General features: G+C 38.2%; 1 long non-coding RNA gene across 2 annotated transcripts; it reads left to right on the top strand.

Annotated features, from left to right (window-relative positions):
* Positions 1-246: 246 nt before the first annotated feature.
* On the top strand, positions 247-11143 carry LOC149089484 (uncharacterized). Of its 2 annotated transcripts, XR_016193523.1 has the most exons (4): positions 247-396; positions 5079-5300; positions 8073-8189; positions 10686-11143. It is a non-coding gene; the product is annotated as an uncharacterized LOC149089484 (long non-coding RNA). The 2 variants fall into 2 exon arrangements; XR_016193524.1 differs by lacking the exons at positions 247-396; positions 5079-5300; positions 8073-8189 and adding an exon at positions 10234-10605.
* Positions 11144-13211: the final 2068 nt, after the last annotated feature.

The following is a 13211-nucleotide window of genomic DNA, read 5'->3' on the forward strand; positions in this document are numbered from 1 at the left end:
AATACATTTTAATCCACTGCAATTTGCAGTAATGCATCATTTCTCGCCATTTGATTTTGCCGTAATTTCAACAATATTTGGCAACTTTGTTTGGTTTTGGCGATGTCCCGTATTTCTCTCGAGGAAATATGGTCAGCTTACGAATGATGAAATGTCCCTTATAAACGAGTTGTATAGTCATAACTTGTACCTGAATAAAACGAAGGTCAAAAGCTTTAACAGCCAGCAGTACTGGATAAATTATATTTACTTATTTTTGTTCGTTAAACACCCGGAGAAATAAAGAATACCACCCTACCTACAAAAAACGTTTAATTGACCGACTTGTTTCGTAAAGCTGCGTGAAAATAGACCTATTATAAAGAAAAAGATATGGCCAGCGGAGCAACAAACAGTGTATATATATTTTTTTCATTAAATTTATTAAACTATTTATTTTTAATTAGTTTCTGTTTCAAATAGCTGTAGCATAATCCGCCACTTGATTCACCCCCCACTTAAAATTGAATTCAGTAATTTTAAATTTATTTAAATTCCCTAATAAGCCCATAATAAATCTTGTGTGGCAGATTTTCTCGGTTGGCATTTCTGGCGATACTCTAATATTTTCTCACATTGCCAAATGTCTATTGATATCACCAGCGCCACGACCCATCTGCTTTTTGGAACTTCACACAGTTATTCGACAGTATTTCCAATGTGGGCGATGGAAAGTTCCGGGGGGGGGGGGGGCAGTAGAAGCTATGGGTATAACATGGGATCCTATGGGTTAGAGGGTTAGATTGTGTCGGGGGACGATGGAGCAAAACAGATTGGGAAACTATGTTCTACAGAATACCGGGTGTTTCAAAAAGAATCACCCGATTTGAAATGCATATGTTACAAAAATATTGAACATAGACACTCGAGATTATTAGCCATGTGATATAAAATATGTGACATACCATATATACTCGTGTATAAGCCGACCCCCCCACTTCAGGATCACCAAAACTGCAATAAATTGAAAACCCGTGTATAAGCTGACCCCCAAAAAATCCGTGCAAATCAGAGAAAAAAAATTTTCATGCGAAATGAATAGCTTGCGGATATTTACAATAGAAAATGATTCAAACTTTTTAATCCGTTCCTTTGGAGTCTCCAAGCTCATGGTAAAATCCATCAGATCATCACAGGGGGTGCGGCATCTTCGTTTTTATCCTCATCGTCACTTTCAAAGAGGATATCATCTTCAGTTCCGTCCATCGCATTGCTGATGCAACACTTTTTTAAGAATCGGATGATAATTTCGGTGGAAACAGAATTCCACGCCTCATGTACCCATTGGCACACTAGGCCAAAGTCAGGTTTCTTCAAGGCACCACTTTCTGCAGTTTCTGCATCGGAACTCATCCATTCGATCCACAAGTTCCTCAAATAGTCTCTGAGAGGCTTGTTGATGCTCACATCTAAGGGCTGTACAATTAACGTTAGCCCACCTGGTGTCAAAGCCAATGATGTTTTTGAATTCTTTGCCTCGGTTGACATTATCGGTTCTGTAGGATTTGAACATAGCCCATACCAATAATGCCGGTTTCCCGAACTCTGCTACAAAAATGACTACTGATTTCGGGGATCAATATTTTTTCATCAAAAACTGACCAGAGTATAAGCCGACTGGAGGAAAAAAATTTTCCACAATAAAACTTGGCTTATACACGAGTATATACGGTATATAATGTTTTTTACAAACGAAATTAAAGGTGCTCAGTATGTCCACCTTGGGATGCACAGCATATTTATGCAGTAGTCAAGTATTCGTCCCCAAACTTTTGCAAACATGTTTGCTTCCACTGCTGCTATTATGCATATCTTTAACTTGGCTAATGTAGTTGGAATGGGAGGCACATAAATGTAGTCTTTTATAAACTCCCACAAGAAGAAATTGCACATTGTGAGATCCGGCGATCTTAGAGGCCAGTGATGTTTAACTGAATCGTCAGGTCCTGTATGGCCGATCCATCGTTCAGGAATGTGTTTAAAAATTCTCGAACGTCCAAGCTCCAGTGCGGTGGTGCTCCGTCCTGCTGGAAGACGTCATTCGAATCAGTTTATAACTGTGGGAAAAGTCAGTTTACAAACATTTTTTCAAGTTGCGGAAGGAAGAGCATTAGCACTACTTGTTGGCAACTGCATGAAACTCAAGATTTCCTTTCTCCTTATACATTATTCGATTGAAACGAATTAAAAGCTGAATAGCTGGTTTTTTTTTTCAAAAATCGTATGATAGTTCTTGAAACACCCTTTAGGTTTTGAGAAAAAAAGCGTTGGAGCAGATGCAGTATGGTCCGCCACGACTTTGGCGACTTTTTTCTCATGATAAGTCGCCAAGACAGTCATAATGCTTCTCTGGGTTGCCGTATTTTTAAACACTTTTCCGGTTTCGTTGGGCGATACTAGATGGCGCTGGCTTCACCAAACAGGATTATTCTTTTGTTCACCGCGGTTTTTCAAAAATTCTAAGCAGCCGTTGTTCCATTTCCAGCGCGTCTCTCTCATTATTATTCCTCCCTTCTGTAGCTCTAGTTATTTGGATTATCTACTGCTCAGGTTGTATCATACCATTTTATTATTTAGTTGTATTTATTAGTTATTCATCCATTGCCATGCCTTCTGTTTTATCGGTTTATTATTTAAAATGAACCTACAGAATTTTTCATGCCCGGATTCGTTTATTTAAAAAAAAGGGTCCGGGTTTTAGTTTTAATACATAGAATATTTATGCCCGGAATACCTTATGCCCCGATCTTTTTATTATTAAAAAAATGGGCCAGGTGTAATTTTTTTTAACTGATATTTTTATGCTTGGTGGTTTCTATTATGTTTTGCACGCTGTTTTTTTTTTCGGCGTCCGTAGTGTCTGACGGCCTTGGCAACTCTTCGTCGGGCCATCAGACATGTGTGGCGCCAAATAATCGCCAAGTGGCGGACCATACGACAGCTGTTCCCTTACATCATCAACCAATCTTTATGAAAATCGGTGGACCAAAAACGAGAAAAATGTTTTGCTAGTTTGTGGGAACCTGGAATAACATCCTCCCTAGCGATAAATGCCTTACAGAGCCACTTTAGCGATTTCTAAATGTTTCACAGCTCTTTCAGGTGCTCAGGAAATATGTCCAGGCTTCTTAAGTGCTCTGGAATTGTGCAACGCATCTTTCAAGTGATTCTTAATTATGCCACAGATCACTTAAGTAATCTGGGAATGTTCGGTGGGTAACTTGAGTGATGTAGAACTGCACTGGGGGGCCACTTAAGTGCTCTAAAACTGTGCCATATGTTGCCACTTGAGTGCAGCTCAAGGGACCTATGCCATGGATTGTTTAAGTGTTCTGTAACTGTGTTACGGGTTACATAAGTGATCTTTGAGGCCCACTTCAGTGACCTAAAAGTGTGGCACGGACCACTTAAATGCTCTGGAATTGTTCCACGGGTCATTTAAGCGATTTGTAAATGTGCCGCTTAGTTAATTTTTAACCCTATAATTTTTCATATTCTGTTTAATTTTTCACCTAAAAATTTGGTCTATCAGTCACTTTCTGGCCAAGCAGAATTTATAAAAATAACTTCATGTTGCTATACAATGCTACATCTAGTTTTGTATCGTAAACAGTCAAGCACATATACACAGGTGCTCATTTTTTGAATGAAGCGGAGACCATAGGGGAGAATATCATCCACAGTGCATGTGTGGATGAAAGCGAAAAAGCATCAGCTCAATTGTGATAATGTGACAATAAATAAACTAAGAGCAACATTTTTGCTCCTAGTGCGAATCATATCTCATTAATCTAATCACAATTTTTGCTCGTTAATTATTCCACTGTATCCCAAGTTCCACTGTAGTTATTAAACAGTTATTTTGATAAACAGGGGTTTATTACAACCCCAGTTATTTTCCTTCGTTGAAAATTAATGTTTTACGTTTGAAATTTTGAATGCAAAATAGAAAGTTGAATAGAACGTGAAATCAAAAGTCAAGAAACTGAAAAAGCGACCGACATCGAAGACATGGAATCAGCACTTCGGTCCAGTACCGTCCGGAAAAAAGTGACGACTTTGATGTTGCAGACAAGGAACATGGAAAACCAGCAAAAAAAATATGAAGATGTGGAATTGCAAGCATTGTTGAACGAAGATGATACACAAACACAAAAAGAACTCGCAGAGTAATTGGGCATTAGTCAACAAGCTGTTTCCAATCGTCTATGAGAGATATGAAAGATTGAGAAGATCGATAGATGGGTACCACACGAGTTGAACGACAGACAAATGGAAAAGCGCAAAAACACATGTGAAATTTCGCTTACTCTGTACGAAAGGAAGTCATTTTTGCATCATATAGTTACAGGGGATGAAAAGTGGATTTATTTTGAGATGGAATCCAAAGCGCAAAAAATCATGGGTAGACCTAGGCACACCATCCACATCGACAAGACCGAATCGCTTTGACAGAAAGACAATGCTGTGTGTTTGGTGGGACCAGAGGGGCATGGTCTATTATGAGCTGTTAAAACGTGGGGAAACAATTAATACTAAATGTTAAAACAACAATTGACCAATTTGAACCGTTCACTGCTTGGAAAAAGGCTGGAATACCGAAAGACGCAACACAGAGTCATTTTTGTTCATGACAATGCTCCATCACATACGGCAAAACCAGTTGGAAGCACTCAGCTGGGAAGTTCTACCCCATGCGGCTTACTCACCAGACTTGGCTTCTCCCGATTACTACTTGTTTGCATTGATGGGTCACGCACTTGCTGAGCAGCGCTTTGGTTTGTACAAAGATGTGAAAAAATTGCTTGATGAATGGTTCGTAGCAAAAAGGGACGATTTTTACTGGCGTGGTATTCACAAATTTCTCGAAAGATGGGAAAAATGTATAACAAGCAATGGGGCATATTTTGAATAAAGGAAATTTTATCATTCTTCCGAATTTAACGTTTAAAAAAAAAAAAAAAAATTCTGCATTTCATACACCTGGTATTAATTTTTGATTTATCATGCCATGGTATTTACATTTTTTTAATTTATAGGAAATCCATTGATTATTTTAAGAAATGGCCAGCTTCGACAAGAGGAAATTGGAGGTATTTCTTCCTTACAGTTTTATGTTGAAAACACAGAGTGTGAAAGTTGTCGTAGCCATCATGACGAACCCGAAGTTTCCATTTCGTATTGGTCTGAAAAACAGCTTCTGGAAAGTTGACAACGATGATGGGGCCGATGTTACCATTGCGGAGCAGATTGCTCTCAAGGTTCGTACAGTGCTTAAAAACTCCTTAAAAAGTCATTTTCATTTCCTTTTTAAGGCGGAAGTAAGGTGCTTTGTATTAGTCCGGGGCTGTGAGCGGTTCTATCCTTTTTAAGGACCCTTAAAAACCTTAAAAACTCCTTAAAATCCTTCATCCTTCAAGCTGTTTCTAAAAAAAAAGTCAACACCCCCCCCCCCCGCTCTTGATTTTGTCCCAGCAAATTGTATCGTGGTAACTGCAGCTCCTTATTCAAATTAGCAGCCCCTCATCGGGCCTGCCAAGACCTCATCCCTATACCTCACACCAGTCAGTGCCTCTTTCAAAGACATGGAGAGGTGTGCGGCCATCCAACATGATGCCTGTCCAGACCATTAAACCTCCTCCGCCATAATGGTCGATTTCGTGGACATGGGAAGGTAGGTAGCGGGTCCCTGGTTCTCTCCATATGAGCGTATGGCGAGACTCGGTGCTTAGGCTGAACCGGGACTCATCAGTGAAGAGAACGGTCGCCCATTGATCCATACTCCAATCTCTATGCTCTCTGCACCATGATAAACGGATTCTCCTGTCCGTAGAAGTGAGCGGGACGCAAACAGCAGGTCTTCTTGTAAATAACCCTCTCTCGTGAAGTCTTTTGGAAACAGTCACCCTTGATACACGAGTTCCTGTGGCTGCATACAAGTCACGAGAGAGCTGAGAAGCTGTAGCACTCCTGTTACGCCTCGCTATAATCAACAAATGGCGATCTTCTCTGGCCGTCGTGGCTCTTGGACGACCTTGCCCAAGCTTTCTCTTGATGGATCCGGTATCCTGGAACTGTTTCCATAAGTTACACATGACGCTGGGCGTTAAATTGAACTCTCTACAAATCTGGACTTGAGATTGGCCTGCTTCTAGCCTCCCCAAAATTCGAAACATCATTCCATCATCTAAACGTTGGTGGTTACTCATTTTTGCTGTTACAATTTGAAATTAACCGATTGCTGCAAAATAACCGTGCCGAGTTATGCTAGCGAACGAAATGAGCCTTAACTTACGCGCGCTTATAAAGCCTGTTTTTCCTATTGGCTCCGCCTACACACGCGTGTGAGCTTACATATTTGACTAACAAGATTTGCATTTTTGTCTTGAAGCAGTGGTGTTACTTTCAGTTCAGTGTTTTTCATGAAATTCAATAAAATATGCAAATTCTCTTAATTTATTTCACCAGTGTATTTTACAATATTTGAAAGAAAATGTTTGAATGGACACAGTAGAATAGTTAATTCATAATATGGTGAAGAAAGTTGGGATAGGGAAGAGAGCAGTAGCTAAAAGCTAGTAAAATGCTCTCGACTGTATGACATCTTTGCTCTTGGGGGTCATTCAAGTATTACGTCAGCATTGATGGGGGGGGGGGGAATTCCGATTCGCTGACTTTTGATGACAAGGGGGGGGGAGGGGGTTTGGATGATGCTTCCGTAATCAACCACCCTCTATGAAGATATGAAATAATCTTAATGGCATCTTTTATTTGGAGCGCCAAAAACTGAAAAAACCTTTTGATAGTTATTGGGCACCTGAACTAACATTCTACCTATTGATAAGTCCCCTACAGCAGGGTTTTCCAACCGGTGTTCCATGGAACCCTTGAGTTCTGTGAGAGCTTTTTTGGGGTTCCGCGGAATCAAAAGGGACGAAATCCCGGAACCCTGGTAGCTCGAAAAATTTCAACTTCTCCCCAACATTAAAAGGGAGCCTCCTTAATGCATGTTTGCCTCAGCTGACCAAACATCTGGTTGCAGCCTCTGATAATGTACCTCAGTCAATCATCAAAGTTTAGGGCTTTTGAGGTGACAATATGCAATTGAAAACAATATTATAGTGATACATTTTTGTAATCCACAATAATTACATCGATTCAATGAATAGAAATGATCATTCTCGGAAGAAGGTCTTGAGAAAGGCATTGGCATTGACCTGCATTTTTTTTTCTTTCAATTATTCTATTTAATGTTGAAAGAAAAGCGTAAGGGAAATTTCCCACGAGTGACCATCATTGTATGTGGGTGAGTTCAACAAAAATGTCAATATTCCCACTCCTAGTAATAACACATAATCGCTCTCAATGTCTAATCAGAATGACAAGCAAACATTTAGCATGCTCCAGGAAACCAAAATGGTCAATTGCTAAAAACTGACCGTCCTTTCACTTTCGTGTTTTTGCTCAAGTTGGAATTTTTCACTCCTCTGAGGCCACAATATCAGTTTGTGCTCTTTCATCACAAGGGAAGTGATTCAACGAATTGGCTGTAGTTTTGTTGTGTTCTTATTTGTTTGAAGCCTCAGCTCGTCTTGTTTTACCCTGTTGAAGCTTAAGAATAAATAGTTTTTGTTCATATTCAGTATAGCGATGCTGGTTTGGCACCCTGGACCGGGGGGGGGGGGTTATATTCACCCTTCACTTACTTTGAATACTCGTTCCACATTTCGGATGAGAATGGTGTATGCCAAAATATTCACACTTAACCCATGACCAAGTACAGTGTAATTTTTTCCTCTTGTTCTGTATTTTGTTATCAATATTATTTATCGTTAACGACAATTTCATCCAAGGTAGTGACTACGATTTTTATGAGGAGGGGTGTTCTTGGGAAATCTGGCTGATGCCTAACTTTTTTTTTCAATTTGTCAAGTCCTGATATAAATGACGGAGGAGAAATTAACGAATAGAAAATCTAATAAAATAAAACAAAAGCTTGCTATGTAATCTAACATTCATATTTAATTTTATAGACGGAGCATGGTGAAAACGCCTACGGATTCAATTCAGGAGAGAACATTTTGGGCCGGTTTACGTCACCGTAACAAATGAGGATCAGATGGCATCGCATATACAGATATGTATCACTTGTAAGTATGTTTAATTTATTAATTGAAAAAAATGTATAGATGTTTTGTATTAATTATAGCCGAGTATTTCTTGCTTACCTGAAGATTATCTAATGTAGCTTGCCCCCTCAAACCCAATTTTATAAAAATGAACTAAGCAGCACATTTACAGATCGCTTAAATGACCCGTAGCACAATTCCAGAGCATTTAAGTTATGTGGCACAATTTTAGAGTACTTAAGTGCCCCTCTCCCTAGTGTGGTTCTACATCACTCAAGTTACCTAGGAACATTCCCAGATTACTTAAGTTGAAGTTTTTGACATTTTTAAAAATCTGTTCCTTTCATCATGAAATTTTAATATATTTTTGAGGTTATGAACCAAAATCTAAGGTCTATGCCATATTTTTTGAATTACTGTGTTTTATAGACAAAATTTAAAAAAATTCACATGCACATTAACATATCGGAGTAACTTATGAGCATATCGTGCTATATTGGTTCATAACTTTAAACATCACCAGGTAAATATGAAAAGCTGGGTTTTCCTAGGATTAAGTTTTTTTTTTGCGTCACGTGTGAACCGAATTGGACCATTTCGCGTTGGCAGAAACGTGTTACATAATTATGCTACGCGTTTGTGTTTTCCCAGCTTGGCGTATCAGCCCAGGGCGGCCATATATTATGTGGCCCTGACGTGAACTATTCTGTCTCCTGCATGATCTGGTTTGAAGGGGAGAAAAAAAAAACCACAACAAAAATTAAAAGATCGGTGAAACATAAGGAGCACGACGCATTTGACTCTTTCAGAAGCAGTCAGCATATCACGCCTGGCGTAAAACGCTGTTGTGAGGCGCATTGTACTAGGAAAAGTCATACTGATTTTCTTATTGGTGAGTGGACGGAGTGATTCACGTTCCGCGCGGCATTCAAAACCTGCTTTAGGCCTTGTGATGGTCTGCAAAACTCCATATTAAGATTAATAATCAGATATAAAAACGATCAGCCGACGATCTTATTGATTTAAATCGTGAGCGACTGCGCCATGTTATGTTTAGTAGTAACTCTTATTTAGTTATAGCTCTAGTTTAAATTAAATATTAGCAATATGCACAAATATTCTTACATGCGTAAACACGAATTCAATGATCCGTCCTCCGTCGCCAGATCCTTAATTCATTCTATATGAATCTGTTGCCAGATCCTCACAATACATTATCACAACATCGCTGTTCCGCGAAATATCAAACACTTTGCAAAGAGAATAAATGAGGCTTTTTAAATAGACGTCATAATCAACAGCATTACTTTGAGTGGCAAGCACAGGATGTTCCCCATAGAAATCAATGTTAAAATTGCCGATTTTATCGTAGAAATGCGGAAATTTAATGGAGTTTTCCGCCACATCAATAATTTTAAAAATTGAAATGAATTCCCGATTTTAAAAATATTGAGTTCGCTTACGGCCGTATTCACCAACACAGTTTCAACTGCAATCGCAGGTTAAACGATCAGCGATCGACACGGATTGGTTAAAATCCTTAATTTAACCAATCCGTTTCGATCTTCAATCTTTCCACCTGCGATTGCAGTTGAAACTGTGTTGGTGAATACGGCCGTTAGAGATGCGAAGCCCAGAAAATTAAATAATTAGCCGGATCTACTTATGAGTTGGGTATACTCATGCAATAACATTGATTTCAACTTAGTATTTATATCTTCTCAAGCACGAAAATGAAAGTCTCGGTATTATCTTATAATATCCAACTGCATCAATCGATATAGTTTAGGATGTTTTGAAATTAATTATGGGCCCATAAATTGCATTCAAGAAATTCCTCGGTAAGCATTTTGAAGCAAAAACAGGCGAACCGATAATTTCACCGAAACTTCAAGGAAATTTTTTAAATATCTAGTGCCTATTAAAAAGGAAAAAGAAACAATTCATTTCTTCGCTTCTTTAATTTAGATTTATGTCTTTCATGAGTTGCGCAGGAAGTCGCCATGTTGTTTAGCTTGTCTACGGTTTGTATGTGAGGATATGGCAACAGATTCAGTTAGAATGTGTCTTGGATCTGGCGACAACCACGTGTGTAAGAACCAAGAATGCTGTGTGTCAAGTTTGATATAGAATTATAGAATATATAGACTATGTGCATATTAATATATTTTAATAAAACTATTCTTATTACTAAGCATAACATAGCGCAATTGCTCGCGATTTAAGTCAATGATATCGTCGACTGATCGTTTGCAAGTTAGATCTAATTATTAGTCTTGAAATGAAGTTCAGCAGACCACCGCGAGGACAAACTGGACGGAAATGTCGCCCAGAATTGTCAAACAGTTGTTTGAGATCTTTATGAAGGCGTCCGGGAATGATATGTCTGAAGGTGTCGTCGGTCACCAACTTAGGAGTGCAGAGGAACCTGCTATTGGTAATATTTATTTGCTCTGAATCATTTTATTCATTTGAAAAAGTACTGAAGTATGATATTGATTTTTTTCTTTCTAATAGTGCAACAAAAGCAGAAAACGCCCAGAAAGAAAAAGCAAGAAGCGAAGGGTGGTGATCCACGGATAGTTGAAGTAGAATAAAGCTCAAGTATCAAAATGGGAATGCAGACCTTTTTATGTCACGATCGGGGCAATACCTTTTGTTTGTTTACAAATCACATATCGCTCTCTGTAATCACTCGAAACATTATAAAAACTATTCCACCATTCTAAATCAGACATTGTATCAACCTTAGGGTGAAAAAAAATTTAATGTAATTGCCAAGAAACCCCCAGAGCCACATTTCTGTTTGATGAATTCAAGACCCTTATTTCTCTTCTTTTGTGACATTAATTCTTTATTAAAAGTTAACACTGATGAGTATAGGATAAATGTATCAAAGTGTGCATCTCTCTCTCTGTTAATGATTGTTCATATATATTTTTATATTCTGATGATAAAACTTTTGTATTGTTTGATGTTGGTGCTGCTTTTATCTTCAATTTTTCCATGGCAATACACATTCCGGTATATAGCAGTTGTGTGTGTTCCTTTGTACAAAATCGTTAATTTTGGCTATTGGTTTCAGAATTGCAATCATGTCCTTGACATTTCTTTTTGAATCAATATTTAAGATTTCACTAAAGATGCTACTATCTGAGATTTGTGGTCTTCACAAACTTTGGTAACAACTGACGAATTTTTAACATAAGATTCAAGAGAATCACTATAAGTATTCCATCATACCAATGCACTTCCACCTTACACATGATACCATGCTTTTGAGAGATGATTGCGGAAGTATATAAATATACTTGTAACATACTTTGTTACATCAGTTTTAACCAAATCTTCGGCTAAAAAGTTTAAAATGTACCAATATGTAAGTCCTGAAAAGCCAAGCTTTTCATCCTGAGTCTTTCTGGAAGAAACCATATTTGCAGTAACAAAACTTCATGTGTTACATTTGAAGTTTTCTTCTGTTGACTTCACTAAACTAAAAACCACATTTGCTAAATAATTTCCAGCATGTGATGAGCCGGATGTGTCAATAGTACCAACATGGATGGCTTTACCACACTGTTTGATAACACATAGAATTTATTCATTATGTACATCCATCGCCATGCAATTTTTGATTTTCATTGTAAATCTTGGGTAACCATTTATCAGCTATGGTATCTCTGATATACATATTAATATATATATTATAAAAATATTTAAAATAATTTAATAAAAATTTAAATCACTCTTTTTAGAGCTGAATATATAATTTTATTCAATTACAACAGATAATTTTTCATATCTGAAAAAAATTGATTTAAATCAGCGATTTAAAAAAAAAAAATTCAGTTGATTTAAATCACTGTAACCATGGTTCCTTGTCATGTAAATTTCCAGGGAAATGAATTTGCAGACCAGATAGCCAAAGAGGCAGCGAATCTGAAGCTGTCTGGACCTGAACCTTTCTATCCTGTTTCGATGTCAAACAATGGATAGAAGACAAACATTTGCGGCAATGGAACTGAAGGCAGGCCAAGCTGGCCTTGGGAACCCATCTGAATATTGCCAAAAAACTCATCTCATTGAACAGGAAACAAATTTGACAGGTTATACAGATCATCACTGGTCATGCTAACCTAGCGAAACACCTACACACTAATAACTTCATGTTGAGTGAATAATTATTATTCTCAAGTTATTTATCGAGATTATTATAATACATACTAGCTGATACCCGGCGACGTTGCTCGCCCCACAAAAAATGTTCATGTGTATAGCTTATTATTTCTTAATCAAAAATATTTCTGCATCAAGTACGAAAAAATTGCTTATATTTTTAAATATTTTAATTAAAAACTTCAGGCAATCGCTTGTGGATACACAATATTTTTTGTTTTTCCATCTGGTGTGTAGATACCATATTTTTGGATTACCAACACACGAGGTAAAGCTGTCAGCGTGAAAATCAGGCTGTCAAGTAGGTTGATACCTGCCACTTGTAACGACTGGCCTTGCGCTTTGTTGATTGTCATGGCAAAAGCTAAACGAATCGGGAACTGTAATCGCTTGAGAGTGAATGGCATTTCTTCAGTGATAATTAGGATACGTGGAATGAAGATGTCTTCTACTTCGGCACATCCAGTTAGAATCATCGCTTCAATGATGTAATTGTGCAATTTCTTCATGCAGAGTCCGGTGTCATTGCAGAGTCTGTGTCTCCAAATTTCTTAAAAGCATTGTAGGTGCTCTGACTTTGAGGGTCAAGTTGTATGGTGGCACACCCGGAATATCCTAAGAGTTCAGAAATTCTGCAGGATAGCCTACAGAACTGTTTGCGCTGAGTCTGACAGTGTCAACCAAAGCTGCATTAAGAGTAAGCGTAAACAGTCCTATTGTTAAACTGGTAGCCAAACGGCATCAGCGCCCTCTCTGTTTAGATGGGTACCTGCTGGCCTGTGATTGGCTGCTAGCATCGGGTAGGAAAGTCATTTCCCATAATGCATTTCCCCATCACGGCGCCATTTCGTTTACTTACTCATGTGA

Source organism: Pholcus phalangioides, unplaced genomic scaffold (genome assembly GCF_987345545.1).
Source record: "Pholcus phalangioides strain wild (caught in Gottingen) unplaced genomic scaffold, Ppha-v1.0 ptg000002l_1, whole genome shotgun sequence".
In the NCBI taxonomy this organism is placed as follows: Eukaryota; Metazoa; Arthropoda; class Arachnida; order Araneae; family Pholcidae; genus Pholcus; species Pholcus phalangioides.